Source organism: Schistocerca serialis, chromosome 4 (assembly GCF_023864345.2).
Source record: "Schistocerca serialis cubense isolate TAMUIC-IGC-003099 chromosome 4, iqSchSeri2.2, whole genome shotgun sequence".
NCBI lineage: Eukaryota > Metazoa > Arthropoda > Insecta > Orthoptera > Acrididae > Schistocerca > Schistocerca serialis.
The window spans coordinates 109,619,752-109,637,646 of NC_064641.1; the positions used below are offsets into that span (position 1 = coordinate 109,619,752).

Genomic DNA, 17,895 nt, shown 5'->3' on the forward strand with positions numbered 1-17,895 from the left:
AATGACAGTGTGGATATCATTACCGTCGTCCAAACAGTGGGCACCGCCCGATTTGCAAATCGTGGCCACAATCGGAACTAATTTGATTTCCAGCGTAAACTGTTACCGTATTAACGTATTAGCATATGTACCAAGTTTTGCTGCCATTCGATAAATACAGCCCACACTGGACCACCACTGCTTTGCTTCTCAGCTGCATTTTAACTATAACGACTCAGTATGATAAAGACAGGCGTTTACGTTCTCAAGTAGGATAATATGCAAGCGATAAAGATAAATTGCCAAGATACGCAGAGGTTCCTATGAATGACTTACAAACCGTATTAAAAAATCTGTAACTCTGGAAGGTGAAACACCCCCGTTTAAATTCCTTTAATGGGTTTTGTGTGATTTGCCGAAGCCGCCAAACATTTAATTATTATGAATATATGACTGTGTGCTTAATGGATGAATGGCTATCGGTATTCCTGCTGTGGTTTCGGGAGTATTTCAACCAAGTGCGTCTGTTCTGAGACGGAATAGCTAATGATTGAAAGTTTGTCTATTATTAAGGATCACAAAGTTTGTGATGTACAAACTAATTTGTATTTTCTACTAACACATAAATTCTGAGGCAGTTGCTACCTTCGCCTTACACGTTTAATTACGGTTATATCTTTTTATTGGTTGCTGATTTCAAGTACTTCGTCACACGCAATGATGATGGATAACATTCACAACGATCCTGTCTGCAATCCATAGTTGTTGCTGGGCGACGCAGTTGACGAGAAACGCGAATTTCGGCACTTGTCACTTTTGGTTTCATATCACTAGCTAATCGGTATTGATGAGGGTTCACCCCACGACGATCAGGGGGACGTGCTCATTTATCATACTACAGTGAATTTACCGTTCACTACATTCTCGATCGCCATTCTTGCCCGTCTCTCCAGTGCTACTGCTCACTCGACACTCGTCTCATTGCCTCCTGAGATCGACAATCGATTCCTGTCTGCTATCGACCTAGGTGTCGGATACTAATATCTATGTTCGTGGGATCACGGATCCCTTACAAAGGTACAAAGCAGTTTACACAGAACTTCTTGAGTGTTATGTTTTGATCACAGCGAACTGTGCTACATCTTCATCTTCACCAACAAAGTCCCTGTCATTCCTAATGACATACAAAAACATAAGGAGTCAGTCTAGGAAATGTATGAGGTCCGTTGCTGTTGATGTTATTAATTAACGATTCACTGTATTATATTAACTGCAGTATCATATTTCCGCGGGTGATGTTTGTACCAAATATCAGTTGCAGTAACATTCAGTTAGATTTCAACAAAAGATTAGCTTGATCTGTGTACTTCCAACTAGCTCTTAATGGAAAGAAATGCGTACGTGTTCGCCACATGAAACGTGAAAGCATTTATTACGATATTAATGAGCTACGTCATTTAAATATTTGAGGGAAAAAATGCGCAGAGACATGAAGCAGAACGATTTCATTGACTCTAATGCACGTATTCATTGGTAGAATACTAGAAAAATGCAGCTAATTAACAAAGGATATGGTTGGTTGCTTTGGGGGGAGTGGACAAAACAGCGAGGTCATTGATCCCACCTGATTAGGGAAAGATGGCTCAGATGGCTCTAAGCACTCTGGGACTTGTAGGCGACCGCTACGGTAGCAGATTCGAATCCTGCCTCGGGCATGGATGTGTGTGATGTCCTTAGGTAAGTTAGCTTCAAGTAGTTCTAAGTTCTAGGGGACTGATGACCTCAGATGTTAAGTCCCATAGTGCTCAGAGCCATTTGAACCATTTGAACTCTGGGACTTAACATTTGAGATCGCCAGTCTCCTACAACTTAGAACTAATTAAACCTAACTAACCTAAGGACATCATACACATCCATGCCCGAGGCAGGATTCGAACCTGCGACCTAGCAGCAGCGCGGTTCCAGACTGAAGTGCCTAGAACGACTTGGCCACAACGGCCGGCTAGGGAAGGATGTTGAAGGAAATCGGCCATGCCCTTTCAAAGGAACCATCAGGGCATTTGCCTGGATCGATTTAGGAAAATCGCAGAAAATTTAAATCAGGATGGCCGGACGCGGGTTTGAACTGTCGTCCTCGCGAATGCGAGTCCAGTGTGCTAATCACCGCGCTACCTTGCTCGGTCTACAAAAGAGTCTGCACTCAAAACATTTCTACGCAGGTCGGACTAACCGAAGAGACTGAACGTATACGAAGAATAGCGGCGCGGGTGGCCACAGGTCTGTCTGATCGGCGAAAGAGTGTGACAGAAACGCTGATAAATCTTCACTGACCGACAGTCAGAGACAGACGCACTGCATCTCGCGGCAGCTTGCTTAGAAAATTACGAGAACCTTCTTTCATAGCAGGAACTAAGTATATCCGTTAGCTCTGTACGGTAGATTTACAGACACCTGTCACATAAAACAGCTGAATCCGATAGACACATATGTGATCGGGCTGGCAAAATTGTTTCAATCCCAACATGTGAACACGGCAGCGAAAATGGTTTCTCACATGTGTTGCAGGTAGACATAGTGTCAGAGATGTGCTATCGACAGCTAACACCTGGCTGCATAACAGGATGTCGACAGGCAGGAAGCGAGTTTGTAGTCGCTACGAGAGGAACAGGCTACTTACACGTGCTGCTTCAGGCGACGCGTACCACGGTGGAGTCAGCTCCCCGTTGGCGATCGCGGGACGTTCGTTCAGCGGTGCATCTGCAAAGAAAGAAGACGTCATTTCCGGATCGGCTGCGGCCAGAAAGCGAGTCTTGTTGTTGTTGGCGCTGCGAGCAAAAGACGTGTCTCTCCGCGGCTAGTGCACTCGGAGCGCCGTTGCCGTGGAAACCGCCGGGCTGATCTCGTTACGCAACAACATAAGGGCTCTGCCAAGAACCACTCGGCAGGCGCGGGTTTCCGGCTCGCCGGAAGCGAAACGGCGCACGAGTGCGGAAATTTCCCCTGGGGCGTGCAAGGGTCGTTGTGTGTCGCAGTTCCCGGACGCTGACAGCGTAACTAAACCCCATAGTGCGGGAAATGCCTTGAGTTCCAGCTGCGTTTAGTTTTAGGCACATGAATCTATAGGTCAAGTGCGCGGTCCAAAACCACCCGTCTGCTTTGACCTCTGACGTACTGTATGGCGTCATGAGTTTACGTTGCGAAGGATGTAAGCGGCTTGTTACTAAACAGTTTTTTTTAAATTAAATTTATTGGCTTTTTGCTGCAAACAATACAACCATTACAACTGCGTATGTTACTTGCTGTAATGTAGCAAATTATTACGAATTGTCACCTTGCACTTAAATCGTAGCTTGCCGTGGAGCCGGGAGGAGACCAATGGTTCAAATGGCTCTGAGTACTATGGAACTTAACAGCTGTGGTCATCAGTCCCCTAGAACTTAGAACTACTTAAACCTAACGGACCTAAGGACACGACACACATCCATTCCCGAGGCAGGATTCGAACCTGCGATCGTAGCAGTCCCGCGGTTCCGTACTGTAGCGCCTAGAACCGCTAGGCCACCACGGCCGGCTGGAGATGAGCAGATTTTGTTCTCATGCTGGCGCAGCTGATATTGGCTGCTGGGTCGGGCGAGCAGTGTACCTGCCTAACGCTGCGTGCAATACGTTACACACACTCTCTGTGAATCTAAAGAAGTACTATTAAACATTAATCGATGTTTTTCATACTTTGTACATAAAATTCTATCGATAACACTACCATACTGTTAAAATTTAAATCGGTAACTTCAGTACTTTCGGAAACAGAATTTTTTTCCTGAAACACATAGCTTGCCGGGTGGCCGAGCGGTTCTAGGCGCTACAGTCTGGAACCGCATGACCGCTAAGGTCGCAGGTTCGAATCCTGCCTCGGGCATGGATATGTGTGATGTCCTTAGGTTAGTTAGGTTTAAGTAGTTCTAAGTTTAGGGGACTGATGACCTCAGATGTTAACTCCCATAGTGCTCAGAGCCATTTGAACCATTTTTAAAATACATAATAACCGTGATGGCATTGTGAAACCCAGTAGGGACAGTAACGTAATCATATATAGTACCAATTGAAACTACAGCCAGGAGTATTGGTTCATGGAATCCATTTTTCTGGAAATTTCTTTAGTTTCATTGCCACAGATTTTAAAAGAAAATCTTCAAATATGTGTGAATTCCTGAGGGAACGAACTACTGAGGTCATCGGTCCCTGCCCGCCTCTCGTGGTCGTGCGGTAGCGTTCTCGCTTCCCACGCCCGGGTTCCCGGGTTCGATTCCCGGCGGGGTCAGAGATTTTCTCTGCGTCGTGATGGCTGGGTGTTGTGTGATATCCTTAGGTTAGTTAGGTTTAAGTAGTTCTAAGTTCTAGGGGACTGATGACCATAGATGTTAAGTCCCACAGTGCTCAGAGCCATTTGAACCATCATCGGTCCCTAGACTTACAGACTACTTTAACTTAATCTAACGTACGCTAAGAACAACACACACAACCATGCCCGAGGGAGGACTCGAACCTCCGGCGGGAGGGGCCGCACGATTCGTGACATGGCGCCTCTAACCCCGTGGCCACTCCGCACGGCGCCACAGATTTCTGACGTTAATTAAAATTACATTAGAAAATTATTATTTCATTGTGTTTTGATTGTGTGAGTGTTTTGGATAGGCTGAGAGAGTGAATGGACGACATGCGTAAAGTTAGAATGTGATATTCTATTAAAACTATGTAAATTAAGGGTCAGAATGTTGTCGTGTAACAGGTGAAATTGTGACGTATGTACGAGAGAGCTTGATTTCATAAATGGCAGCCAGGAGGGGTATAGGGTATTAAATTTATTAGTAATTTATTTTGTAGAAAGGAATCATATTTTGTTTTCATTAAATTTTATGTATATTCGGATTTACGAGATTTCTAGTCTAAATTACGTGTGGTAATCTGTTCGGCTGATATTAGAAATGCCACGACTATAGAAGTGCTCGAGATGATCTGATAGGCTGTTTAACATACTAGCCAATAGGAATTCAGCGTTTCCCGCTCGTTTGGTGCCTCATATCTATGAGTCAATATAGTCGCTATGGAGCCGTTTTCTGGTAAACATCTATGTTACATCGCGCTGATAGTAAAATTTGTAAATTTGTGGTAAGATCTTGTAGGACCAAACTGCTTAGGTCATCGGTCGCTAAGCTTACACACTACTTAATCTAACTGAAACTAACTTAGGCTATGGACAACACACACACCCATGCCCGAGGGAGGGCTCGAACCTCCGATGGTAGGTGGTGCGCGGTCTGTGACAAGACGGCTTTGACCGCGGGGCAACCCCGCGCGGCATTGCGCTGATCAAATATCTACCAAAACGAGGAAATCCGCGGGGTTGATCAGTTATAGTGTTGTTGACGAAAAGCGACTACAGTACCTAAGTATTTTGTGATAGTTTGAACTTTTTGAGTGATTTATTTTAGGAGATTTCGCGCCGTACATAAACTCGGCGTGGCGTGTTTCGTACAAATTACGAGACATTATGGCGAGCCTGCTGTATAAGAAGGCTACAGAACGACTGACTGTGTTTGCTCGCAATTAGTCGTGGGTCAGTGACTGTTTAGGAGTTCTAAAATGTCAGGTCGGACTAAACATCTTCTGACTGCTTTCGGGTGTGAACTCGTTACTGAAACAGTCGGTAACATTGCATAATTAGTGACGGGATATTAAATACGGGCTTGATGGTAATTTCCAAGAATAATTGCCTATCGAAGTCGCGGGGTCCAAACGATACATATCGAACGTGCGATCGTAAATCGATAATGCGACTCCGGTGGCGGGCGTTGTGATCAATTATTTGTGATAGTCATTTTTATCTGTTTCCCGTTGTTCCCGTAGTTGTTCTAAATTACATACCTCCGCGAATTATTTGTGAGTGGCTAGGGAAACCCAGACGATTTATGTCGTTAGTGAGTGGGATGTCTGGTGTTCTTGATGTTTCTTCGGTGGATTCTCTCCCATGGAAAAATCTCATTCCATGTTTATCCAGCGTAGAAAATTGTTTGACTTTTTGTCGCAAATATGGAGTACTACCAGACGAGGGAAGAAGGGACTGTGTAGACTGTGGTGGTGCGAAGTGTGTAAAACTTCGTAAGAAGAGTTCTGATTCTGAAATACCGGTACAATTTCATTGCGGACAGTGCGGAAAACGAACGAGTATCAGGAAGAATACATGGTTCGACTCCTCTACATTATCCATTCAGACCACCGTAGTGGATTTTAACATGACGACAACACCGACGACGAGTAAAGTAGGTCGTCTTCTTTGCAATTGCACGTATTTTTGTAACGCTCTTCTTCTGTCATTGCTGTAGTGACCACCGTAAAAATACTCATAGCGCCCGCCACCGAAGTTACATGATCGATTTACGATCGCATGTTCGATATGTATCGTTTGGACCTCGCGACTTAGATGGGCAATCATTCTTGGAAATTACCGACTTGATAGTCTTTTTCCTTGTTTTAGAGACAATAAATTACCTAAAAGGACGTTTTATACATTCTTTCAAACGAGCCTTGCAAGAAACCCGAACACTCGATGGTTTAACTAACTTCCAGCTGCTGCCCATGGACTGGAATTATGTGGCCTGTGAGTGGTACGTATTTAGTCGAACTTTCGTCAACGCTGCTTTTGTCGCCTAAGCTAGTACCTACCACCGCAGAGTGTAGGGGCAGACAGCCTGAAACCTCTCCAGGTAGGTGGACTGATTGAAGGACAGTGAGAAAACAACCCGCCCCTCCGCATTACTAACATTACATTTGGGTGCAACCTGGGGGCATAGCGTAAACTGTCGATAGTGGAACTCTTAACAGTTACAGTTCTTCTCTCTCTCACACACATGTATGGCTGTTTCTTTCCGTGTTTATCATTACTTCCTAGGGTAAGCTTAGGCAGGAACTTAAGAGCACAAGTTAAATTGTCGTGAGTGAAACGATTAGAGATTATAATTATCACGATGTTTATTAGAATTATTTGGCTGTTTATATAATGTGGCACGTTTGTTGAGGATGGAGGAAGAGCGTAGCCGAAATTTTCGTGAGTCAAACAAGTGGTAAAATTATTTATAATACTGGTTTTTAGAAATATTTGGCTGTTTTTTTGGAATGAGACATGGTTGAGGCGGTGCGTAGCGACTGCTCTTACAGCGATCGTGTTTGTGCTACTGGTGGCTCACTCTTATGACGGGTGTTTATTTTCGTGATGTGGTTTGTGGTAATGGTTTAGATGAATGGGATCAAGTCTTTCGTTTTTGACCTGTTAATTTTCATTTGTAGTGCGATACCGATTTTTCTACATATTTTCTTTCGGTCGAATCTAGAGGAATTTGTGCGTGTCATTTTTCGATTAAGTCGTTATCTTATGGAGGTGTGTCTGGTATACCCGTCTTCATTTTAAGTATTTAGGTCTAGCGCAATATTTCGTCCCAATTGTGTTTTTTTGTTAATTTTCGGTTTAGTTTGGAAAAATTTAACCTGCTGTTTCTTGATTTTGTGATTGATTTTTGGGGAGGTGTCTAGCATCTCAGTCTTCGTTTGAGCTACATACGTCCAGTGTACGCTGCGATTCCACTTTTGTGTGTGTGTGTGTTTTTTATATTTTCTTTTGGTTTATTCAGGAGGAATTTTTTCTCGTTACTTTTCGATTATGTCTTTGGTTTGTGCGGATGTGTCTGGGAATGCTGTCTTCGTCTTATCTGCATTGGTCGAGCGAATTATTCTATTCCAATTTTGTGTTTTCTGTCTAATTTTTTTCGGTTTATTCTAGTGGAATTTGTTTGTCCCCGGTCAAATGCACCTCATTTCCGCGGTTGTCCCGTCAGTTTCACTTTATTAGTGACTGAAATACATCTTGTGTTTTTTATGTCTAGTGGTCGGCGTCTTGAAGAATGTAGTCGGCTTCTAATTAAATTTATCTGTGGTTGTCTTAGTAACCCGTGTAAACTATCGTCTTTACTCTAAATATAGCGTCAAGGGTCAAAGGTGACGGGCGGAAACGGAATTTTCTCTGTTCCCGAATCTATCGCCCATTGCGTAGTATCCCAAATCCACAACTGCTATGGATATTCCTCTTCTGTAGCCGTTTTGTCCAGGGTTATAAGTCCGCGGCTTCATATGGTGTCTGAGGCGGTTTACAAATAGGAGCGAACAGTGTCTTTCAGCCTCACTTCTGTCGATGTCCTGGCACAGTCCATCTGTAGCGTCCGCGTAGTCATTCTGCATCGTAAGAGTATCTAGAGGTGGGCACCATGTTGTAGGCAGCCTGGTTTTAAGCCCTCGCGCACTTGTAGGTAGGGCCGTCCTCCCGCGGTAGAAGCGAGATGCATTTATGCCCCCACCAAGGGCACAGGGAATGAGGGGTCGTCGGTGGTTGGCGGAGGGGCGCCGTGATAACTGGGCGAGAGAAGGGGGAAAAAAAGAAAGGATGACGGTTTAAGAAGGTGCGGGACGGGTGCGTGGGTTCGACCACCCCCTATGTTCCCATCTATTGCCAAAGCCTAGAAGCCTTTGCACCGACCCGCAAGTGCAAAAGCGCGCTGTTGCCGCAGCGACCTCTCAGTGCTGAAGCAAATACGCTATTTGACGGAATCCTTGAGATTTTTCCGATTTCTGTTGGGTGAATTATGTTGATAATTAATGAGGAGCAAATAAAAGCTGATGTTTATTGTGCACCACACAAAGATCAACATGAAATGTATTCGCAGTTGCGAATATGGACAACAGTCAGCTCGCTGATGGAATGACGACAGTGAAAATGTGAGTCAAACCAGGATTTATCGCTTATCGCGAACAGTCGCCTTACCGTTAGCCTATCCGCGCACAATACGCGGCCAAATCTACACTTCCATATATCGTCAACCATACGTCTACCAAGCTGTAATAGTGCAACCATTACATATGTTCCCGTACAGGGGGAGACACTTTCAATTCAAAGTCGCTCGCTCGATCCGTGCATGTCCGAAGAGAGATTGCATCACATTTTGGAACAACACGAGCCTTGCAATATCGTCTGCTAACAAGTAATACCGATGTCCAATAGCAGCCATGAAAAATAGTATACAGATTTAGATTTACTTTCAATTTTTTTAGAAAGTTTATACAATTAGAAATTTTTTACTACAATGATACATTTAATTTCATGTGTGCACTATTTTTCATCAGTATAATTTATCGAAATTTATCTTAGAAAATAGATTAAATAAACAGTAGACTTAGAGAAAGCTTTTGACAATGTTCACTGGAATACTCTCTTTCAAATTCTGAAGGTGGCAGGGGTAAAATACTGGGAGCGAAAGGCTATTTACAATTTGTACAGAAACCAAATGACAGTTATAAGAGTCAAGGGAACCAGTGGTTGGAAAGGGAGTGAGACAGGGTTGTAGCCTATCCCCGATGTTATTCAATCTGTATAATAAGCAAGCAGTAAAGGAAACGAAAGAAAAATTCGGAGTAGGAATTAAAATCCATGGAGAAGAAATAAAAACTTTGAGGTTCACCGACGACATTGTAATTCTGTCAGAGACAGCAAAGGACCTGTAAGAGCAACTCATCGGAATGGACAGTGTCTTGAAAGGAGGATATATAATGAACAGCAACAAAACCAAAACGAGGATAATGGAATGTAGGCGAATTAAATCGGGTGATGCCGAGGGTATTAGATTAGGAAATGAGACGCTTAAAGTAGTAAACGAGATTTGCTATTTGGGGAGCAAAATAACTGATGATGGTCGAAGTAGAGAGGATATAAAATGTAGACTGGCAATGGCAAGGAAAGCGTTTCTGTAGAAGAGAAATATGTTAACATCGAGCATAGATTTAAGCGTCAGGAAGTCTTTTCTGAAAGTATTTGTATGGCGTGTAGCCATGTATGGAAGTGAAACATGGACGATAAATAGTTTAGACAGAAAGAGAATAGAAGCTTTCGAACTGTGGTGCTACAGAAGAATGCTGAAGATGAGATCGGTAGATCACGTAACTAATGAGGAGGTATTGAATAGAATTGGGGAGAAGAGAAATTTGTGGCACAACTTGACTAGAAGAAGGGATCGGATAGTAGTACATGTTCTGAGACATCAATGGATCACCAGGTTAGTATCGGAGGACAGCAAGGAGGGTAAAAATCGTAGAGGGATACCAAGAAATAAATGCACTAAACAGATTCAGAAGGATGTAGGTTGCAGTAGGTAGGGGGGATGAAGAAGCTTGCACAAGATAGAATTGCATGGAGAGCTGCATCAAACCAGTCTCAGGACTGAAGACCACAACAACAACACCTTATCTAAGTAATGTTTTTCAATAATTTCCATTTTTATCATAACAGATGCACGGATAGTGACCTCAAGTTCGTTGTAGCGACACTGAACACCGTAACTCCCAAACCGACAAAAATAAACGCAAAACGTATCTACACTGAAACGCCAAAGAAACTGGTACAGGCATTCGTATTCAAATACAGAGAGATGTAAACAGGCAGAATACGGCGCTGCGGTCGGCAACGCCCATATGGGACAACAAGTGTCTGGCGCAGTTGTTAGATCGGTTAGTGCTGCTACAATGGCAAGTTATCAAGATTTAAGTGCGTCTGAAAGTGTTGTTACAGTCGGCGCACGAGCGAAGGGACACAGCATCTCCGAGGTAACGATGAAGTGGGCGTTTTCCAGTCCGACCATTTCATGAGTTTTTTTTTTTTTTTTTTTTTTTTTTGTCATCAGTCTACTGACTGGTTTGATGCGGCCCGCCACGAATTCCTTTCCTGTGCTAACCACTTCATCTCAGAGTAGCACTTGCAACCTACGTCCCCAATTATCGTATTGCAATCTCTGTCTTCCTCCACAGTTTTTGCCCTCTACAGCTACCTCTAGTACCATGGAAGTCATTCCCTCATGTCTTAGCAGATGTCCTATCATGCTGTCCCTTCTCCTTATCAGTGTTTCCACATATTCCTTTCCTCTCCAATCCTGCGTAGAACCTCCTCATTCCTTACCTTATCAGTCCACCCAATTTTCGACATTCGTCTATAGCACCACATCTCAAATGCTTCGATTCTCTTCTGTTCCGGTTTTCCCACAGTCCATGTTTCACTACCATACAATGCTGTACTCCAGACGTACATCCTCAGAAATTTCTTCCTCAAATTAAGGCCGGTATTTGATATTAGCAGACTTCTCTTGGGCAGAAATGCCTTTTTTGCCATAGCGAGTCTGCTTTTGATGTCCTCCTTGCTCCGTCCGTCATTGGTTATTTTACTGCCTAGGTAGCAGAATTCCTTAACTTCATTGGCTTCGTGATCATCAATCCTGATGTTAAGTTTCTCGCTGTTCTCATCTCTACTACTTCTCATTACCTTCGTCTTTCTCCGATTTGCTCTCAAACCATACTGTGTACTCATTAGACTGTTCATTCCGTGCAGCAGATCATTTAATTCTTCTTCACTTTCACTCAGGATAGCAATGTCATCAGCGAATCGTATCATTGATATCCTTTGACCTTGTATTTTAATTCCACTCCTGAACCTTTCTTTTATTTCCATCATTGCTTCCTCGATGTACAGATTGAAGAGTAGGGGCGAAAGGCTACAGCCTTGTCTTACACCCTTCTTAATACGAGCACTTCGTTCTTGATTGCCCACTTTTATTATTCCCTCTTGGTTGTTGTACATATTGTATATGACCCGTCTCTCCCTATAGCTTACCCCAACATTTTTCAGAATCTCGAACAGCTTGCACCATTTTATATTGTGAATATATGAATAGGAAGGTAGGGCAGAGGGTGTGTTACTGTGAACAGTTCAGTGACCGGGTTGTTCTAATCAGAATCGACAGCAGACCAACACCGACAACGATAGTTCAGGTATACATGCCGACGTCGCAAGCTGAAGATGAACAGATAGAGAAAGTGTATGAGGATATTGAAAGGGTAATGCAATATGTAAAGGGGGACGAAAATCTAATAGTTATGGGCGACTGGAATGCAGTTGTAGGGGAAGGAGTAGAAGAAAAGGTTACAGGAGAATATGGGCTTGGAACAAGGAATGAAAGAGGAGAAACACTAATTGAGTTCTGTAACAAGTTTCAGCTGGTAATAGCGAATACCCTGTTCAAGAATCACAAGAGGAGGAGGTATACTTGGAAAAGGCCGGGAGATACGGGAAGATTTCAATTAGATTACATCATGGTCAGACAGAGATTCCGAAATCAGAGCCCGCATCTCGTGGTCGTGCGGTAGGGTTCTCGCTTCCCATGCCCGGGTTCGATTCCCGGCGGGGTCAGGGATTTTCTCTGCCTCGTGATGGCTGGGTGTTGTGTGATGTCCTTAGGTTAGTTCGGTTTAAGTAGTTCTAAGTTCTAGGGGACTGATGACCATAGATGTTAAGTCCCATAGTGCTCAGAGCCATTTGAACCATTTTTTTAACCGAAATCAGATACTGGATTGTAAGGCGTATCCAGGAGCAAATATAGACTCAGATCACAATATAGTAGTGATGAAGAGTATGCTGAAGTTCAAGACATTTGTCAGGAAGAATCAATACGCAAAGAAGTCGGATACGGAAGTACTAAGGAATGACGAGATACGTTTGAAGTTCTCTAACGCTATTGATACAGCAATAAGGAATAGCGCAGTAGGCAGTACAGTTGAAGAGGAATGGACATCTCTAAAAAGGGCCATCACAGAAGTTGGGAAGGAAAACATAGGTACAAAGAAGGTAGCTGCGAAGAAACCATGGGTAACAGAAGAAATACTTCAATTGATTGATGAAAGGAGGAAGTACAAACATCTTCCGGGAAAATCAGGAATACAGAAATACAAGTCGCTGAGGAATGAAATAAATAGGAAGTGCAGGGATGCTAAGACGAAATGGCTACAGGAAAAATGTGAAGACATCGAAAAAGATATGATTGTCGGAAGGACAGACTCAGCTTACAGGAAAGTCAAAACAACCTTTGGTGACATTAAAAGCAATGGTGGTAACATTAAGAGTGCAACGGAAATTCCACTGGTAAATGCAGAGGAGAGAGCAGATAGGTGGAAAGAATACATTGAAAGCCTCTATGAGGGTGAAGATTTGTCTGATGTGATAGAAAATGAAACAGGAGTCGATTTAGAAGAGATAGGGGATCCAGTATTACAATCGGAATTTGGCTCTGAGCACTATGGGAGTTAAAATCTATGGTCAACAGTCCCCTAGAACTTAGAACTACTTAAACCTAACTAACCTAAGGACATCACACAACACCCAGTCATCACGAGGCAGAGAAAATCCCTGACCCCACCGGGAATCGAACCCGGGAACCCGGGCGTGGGAAGCGAGAACGCTACCACACGACCACGAGCTTCGGACTGAATCGGAATTTAAAAGAGCTTTGGAGGACTTACGGTCAAATAAGGCAAAAGGGATAGATAACATTCCATCAGAATTTCTAAAATCATTGGGGGAAGTGGCAACAAAACGACTATTCACGTTGGTGTGTAGAATATATGAGTTTGGCGATATACCATCTGACTTTCGGAAAAGCATCATCCACACAATTCCGAAGACGGCAAGAGCTGACAAGTGCGAAAATTATCGCACAATCAGCTTAACAGCTCATGCATCGAAGCTGCTTACAAGAATAATATACAGAAGAATGGAAAAGAAAATTGAGAATGCACTAGGTGATGATCAGTTTGGCTTTAGGCAATTCTGACGTTACAGCTAATAATGGAAGCAAGGCTAAAGAAAAATCAAGACAAAAAATGGTTCAAATGGCTCTGAGCACTATGGGTCTTAACTGCTGTGGTCATCAGTCCCCTAGAACTTAGAACTACTTAAACCTAACTAACCTAAGGACATCACACAATTCCATGCCCGAGGCAGGATTCGAACCTGCGACCGGAGCGGACACGCGGTTCCAGACTGAAGCGCCTTTAACCGCACGGCCACTCCGGCCGGCCAAATCAAGACACTTTCATAGGATTTGTCGACCTGGAAAAAGCGTTCGACAGTATAAAATTTCATGAGTATACCGTGAATATCAGGAATCCTGTGAAACATCAAATCTCCGACATCGCTGAGGCAGAAAAAAGATCCTGCAAGAACGTGACGAACGACGACTGAAGAGAACTGTTCAACGTGACAGAAGTGGAATCTTCCGCAAATGCTGCAGATTTTAACACTGGGCCCTCAACAAGTCTCAGCTTGCCAACCATTCAACGAAACATTATCTATCTTCGGAGCCGAAGGACCTCTCGTGTACCCTTGATGACTGCACGACACAAAGCTTTACACCTCCTCTGGGCCCGCCAACATCAACATTGGACTGTTGACGACTGCAAACATGTTGCCTGGTCGGACGAGTATTCAAAAAATGGCTCTGAGCACTATGGGACTCAACTGCTGAGGTCATTAGTCCCCTAGAACTTAGAACTAGTTAAACCTAACTAACCTAAGGACATCACAAACATCCATGCCCGAGGCAGGATTCGAACCTGCGACCGTAGCGGTCTTGCGGTTCCAGACTGCAGCGCCTTTAACCGCACGGCCACTTCGGCCGGCCGGACGAGTATTGTTTCAAATTGTATCGAGCTGATGGACGTGTATGGGTATGGAGACAATCTCATCAATCCACTGACCCTGCATGTCAGCAGCGACTGTTCAAGGTGGTGGAGGCTCTGTAATCGTGTGGGGCGTGTACTGTTGGTGTGGATATGGAACCGCTGATACGTATAGATACGACTCTGACAGATGACACGTGCGGAACATCCTCTCTGATCACCTGCATCCATTCATGTAGATTGTGCATTCCGACGGACTTGGGCAATTCCAGTAAGATAATGCGACACCACACACGTCCAGAATCGCTACAGGGTGGCTCCAGGAATACACCTCTACACTCCCGCTGGCCACCAAACTCCCCACACACTAACATCATTGAGCGTATCTGGAATTCCTTGAAACACGATGTTGAGAAGAGATCTCCGTCTCTCGTACTGTTACTGATTTATGGACAGTCCTTCCGGATTCGTGGTGTCAGTTCCCTCCAGCACTACTTCAGACATTAGTCGAGTCCATGCCACGTCGTTCTGCGGCACTTCTGCGTGCTCGCGGAGGCCTTACACGATATTAGGCAGGTGTACGAGTTTCTTTGGCTCTTAAGTTTATTTAAAACAGCAAATAAAAAATAGCTCCGTTCCTTGTTAACAGACGGTCTTCGCTGTTTCGCAACTAACGAGGTAAGTGTAGATCAGATATGATTTGAATTCGAAAAATAATATCGGCGACAATTGAGAGATTTATACAAAATGAATTAATAAAGGACGGTACTGATCCAGCATGGTACACAAAACAGGCAAGAGCACTGTTGCATAACCAACGAAAAAAACCTTGCCAAATTTAGAAGAACCAAAAAATCTCAAAGACTGACGATAATTTACTGAAGCTCGAAACTTAGCACAGTGATAGATTCCTTTAATGGCTTCCGCATCGAAACCCTGTCTCGAAAGCTCGCAAAACACGCAAAAATTTGCTGATCAGATGACTGAAGGTAGACCAGGGGCAAGACACAATCAATATCTTCACAGAGCAATAAACGTGTTAATATTGTGCATACTAAAGAGGAGTTACGAAACACATTTTTCTGAACGTCCTTCACCAAAGAAAACGAAGTAAGTATTCCAGAATTCGAGTAAAGAACAGCTGCGAAGATGGGTAACTAAGAAGTAGATAATCCCGGTGCAGCAAAGCAACTTAAATCATTGTGAATGCATACACTATACCTCCATGCTTAGAAATCATATACAATCTCTCTCTCGACGAAGTATGCGTACTCAATGACTGCAAAATTTCTCAGATGCTTAGGAGAATGCAGATGAAACATCTGTTTAACTATGTAAATCCCTGTCAGTTATCGAGTGTGACGACCTTTCTGATGGGAAATCACGAATCCAGTCGCGTATATGAGACGATATTCCGCACGCACGCAATTTGATTAGAAGCCACTTGACAGCAACAGTAGCAAAGCCTGTTAGAAATCTATCTGTATGCAATCCGATGGAGCTCCCGTGCCGATAGCGCTCAATAGGGCGCGCAAGTAGGGAACCATCCGCGTTTCGCAGAGCGGTGGTCAGTTAGTGGAGGGGTTAACAGCTTCTGGCGGAAACTTCCGACCTATTCCACTAAGTCTGCAGGAGGAACACCTCGCGGTTCTTTTTATGATCCCGCAGAGTTGAGGCTCTGCTAAGCCATCCACGTTTTACGGCGTCGGCGAGGTGTCTAGCGCGTAGCAACGGCAGTTTCTGACGATGCAAAAGACGCAGCAGAAGGGGAGGAAGAGGTGTGCCGTTGTGCGCTGTTAAACGAGGGCGCTCCGGACCTGATGACGAGCTTTGGCTTCAGCTCGAGTTGACCGTAAAAACTCGTGAACAGCGCGAAGGAAGAACGAAAACCTCGCACGTACGCCTCGTGAGGTCGTTTAGAGGAACCATTTTTGCTGTTGTCGTTGTCCTTTTGAATGACGCTTATGAGTGGTCGTTATGTTAAGCGGGATTTCTGCAGCTGGAGGGCTTATTTCGGTGGTAGTACCAGTGACAGTGAGCACTTTACATTTTCACTGTCGTTCTTTCCTTCGGGTAATACCATTGTGATTTTGGAGCAAGTAGAGGTAGCTAGAACTGGATGTTTTCCATTAGACAGATAATAGAAAAAAGTTGATGAATATTCCACAGATCCTCAGTTCCTAAAAAACGCTTTCGATAGTTCGCCTGGTAACCACTGTATAAGGTTCTGCATGAACCGGGAATCTGTAAAAAAATTAAGCAGATTACTTGAGTGAACAACGAAGGACAGAGGAAAGGAAAAAAGCTAACTAGCAACATGAGCGAGAGCTTTTGCTTTACATCTCGAGCGAAACTGGTTGGTGGTCTTTTCGCTTTCCTATTGACTTGGCAGATACACAAAATACACTGAAGCCCGAAAGAAACTGGTATAGGCATGCGTATTTAAATACAGAGGTATGTAAACAGGCAGAATACGGCGGTGCGTTCGGCAACGCCTATACAGGGTGAGTCACTAATTATTGCCACCAAGAATAACTCCGAAAGTATGATAGTGCCTGAAAAGTTTGTGGGACAAAAGTTGCATGGGACAACGGGGGCCATAATATAACGTTGGTTTTTTTGCTGCTAGGTGAGGTCGCTTCAGAGATTGCAGGTCAACTTTGCTTTTTAAATGGGATACTATAGTTTGGTACTTATTTTCCGATAGCGGCTATCGAGACGAATCCAATGACGTGTAACAGTAAGATCTTTAGTGTAACAGTAAGGTCTTTGAAGGTCAACGAAGGTCATAAAGGTGGCATGAACGTCCATTTAGAGAAGGTGTTCGAAGTGATGACCATTGGTATCAATGCAATGGATTGAGTGGTATTCCTCATCACACCGTCACTCATTGAAGTACATGCTCTGACAATTTTATCTCGCATATCTTCGCGTGTAGTTATAACTTATTTATGAAGAATGTCTTTTACGAATCCCCACAAGAAAAAATCCAGAAGCGTCGAGTCTGGTGGACGAGCCGGCCACGACACATCTCCTCCGCGTCCAATCCGGCGATTTGGAAATTGACTCTTCAACTCATTTCTAGCCATCAGCGAAAAATGTGCCAGACACCCGTCGTGTTGATACGACATGCTGTTCCTTGTTCCTAAATGTATTTCTTCCAATAACAGACCTAATGTTTCTTGCAGGAATGTGGTGTAGTTCCTTCCATTAAGATTTACTTCGATGAAATTGGGGCCTATAATTCTGTCCTCCAGAATCCCCCACCATACATTCACCGACCTCGGTTTTTGGTGTGCAACTTGGCGCAGCCAACATGGA

General features: G+C 43.9%; 1 long non-coding RNA gene across 1 annotated transcript in view; it reads right to left on the bottom strand.

Moving 5' to 3' along the window:
- The window catches only part of LOC126473937 (uncharacterized), an 831,981-nt gene that overhangs the window by 601,682 nt on the left and 212,404 nt on the right, over positions 1-17,895 (bottom strand). Inside the window, exon 2 of the long non-coding RNA XR_007586539.1 lies at positions 2,657-2,736. This is a non-coding gene — a long non-coding RNA (uncharacterized LOC126473937). The remainder of the gene's footprint in view (positions 1-2,656; positions 2,737-17,895) is intronic.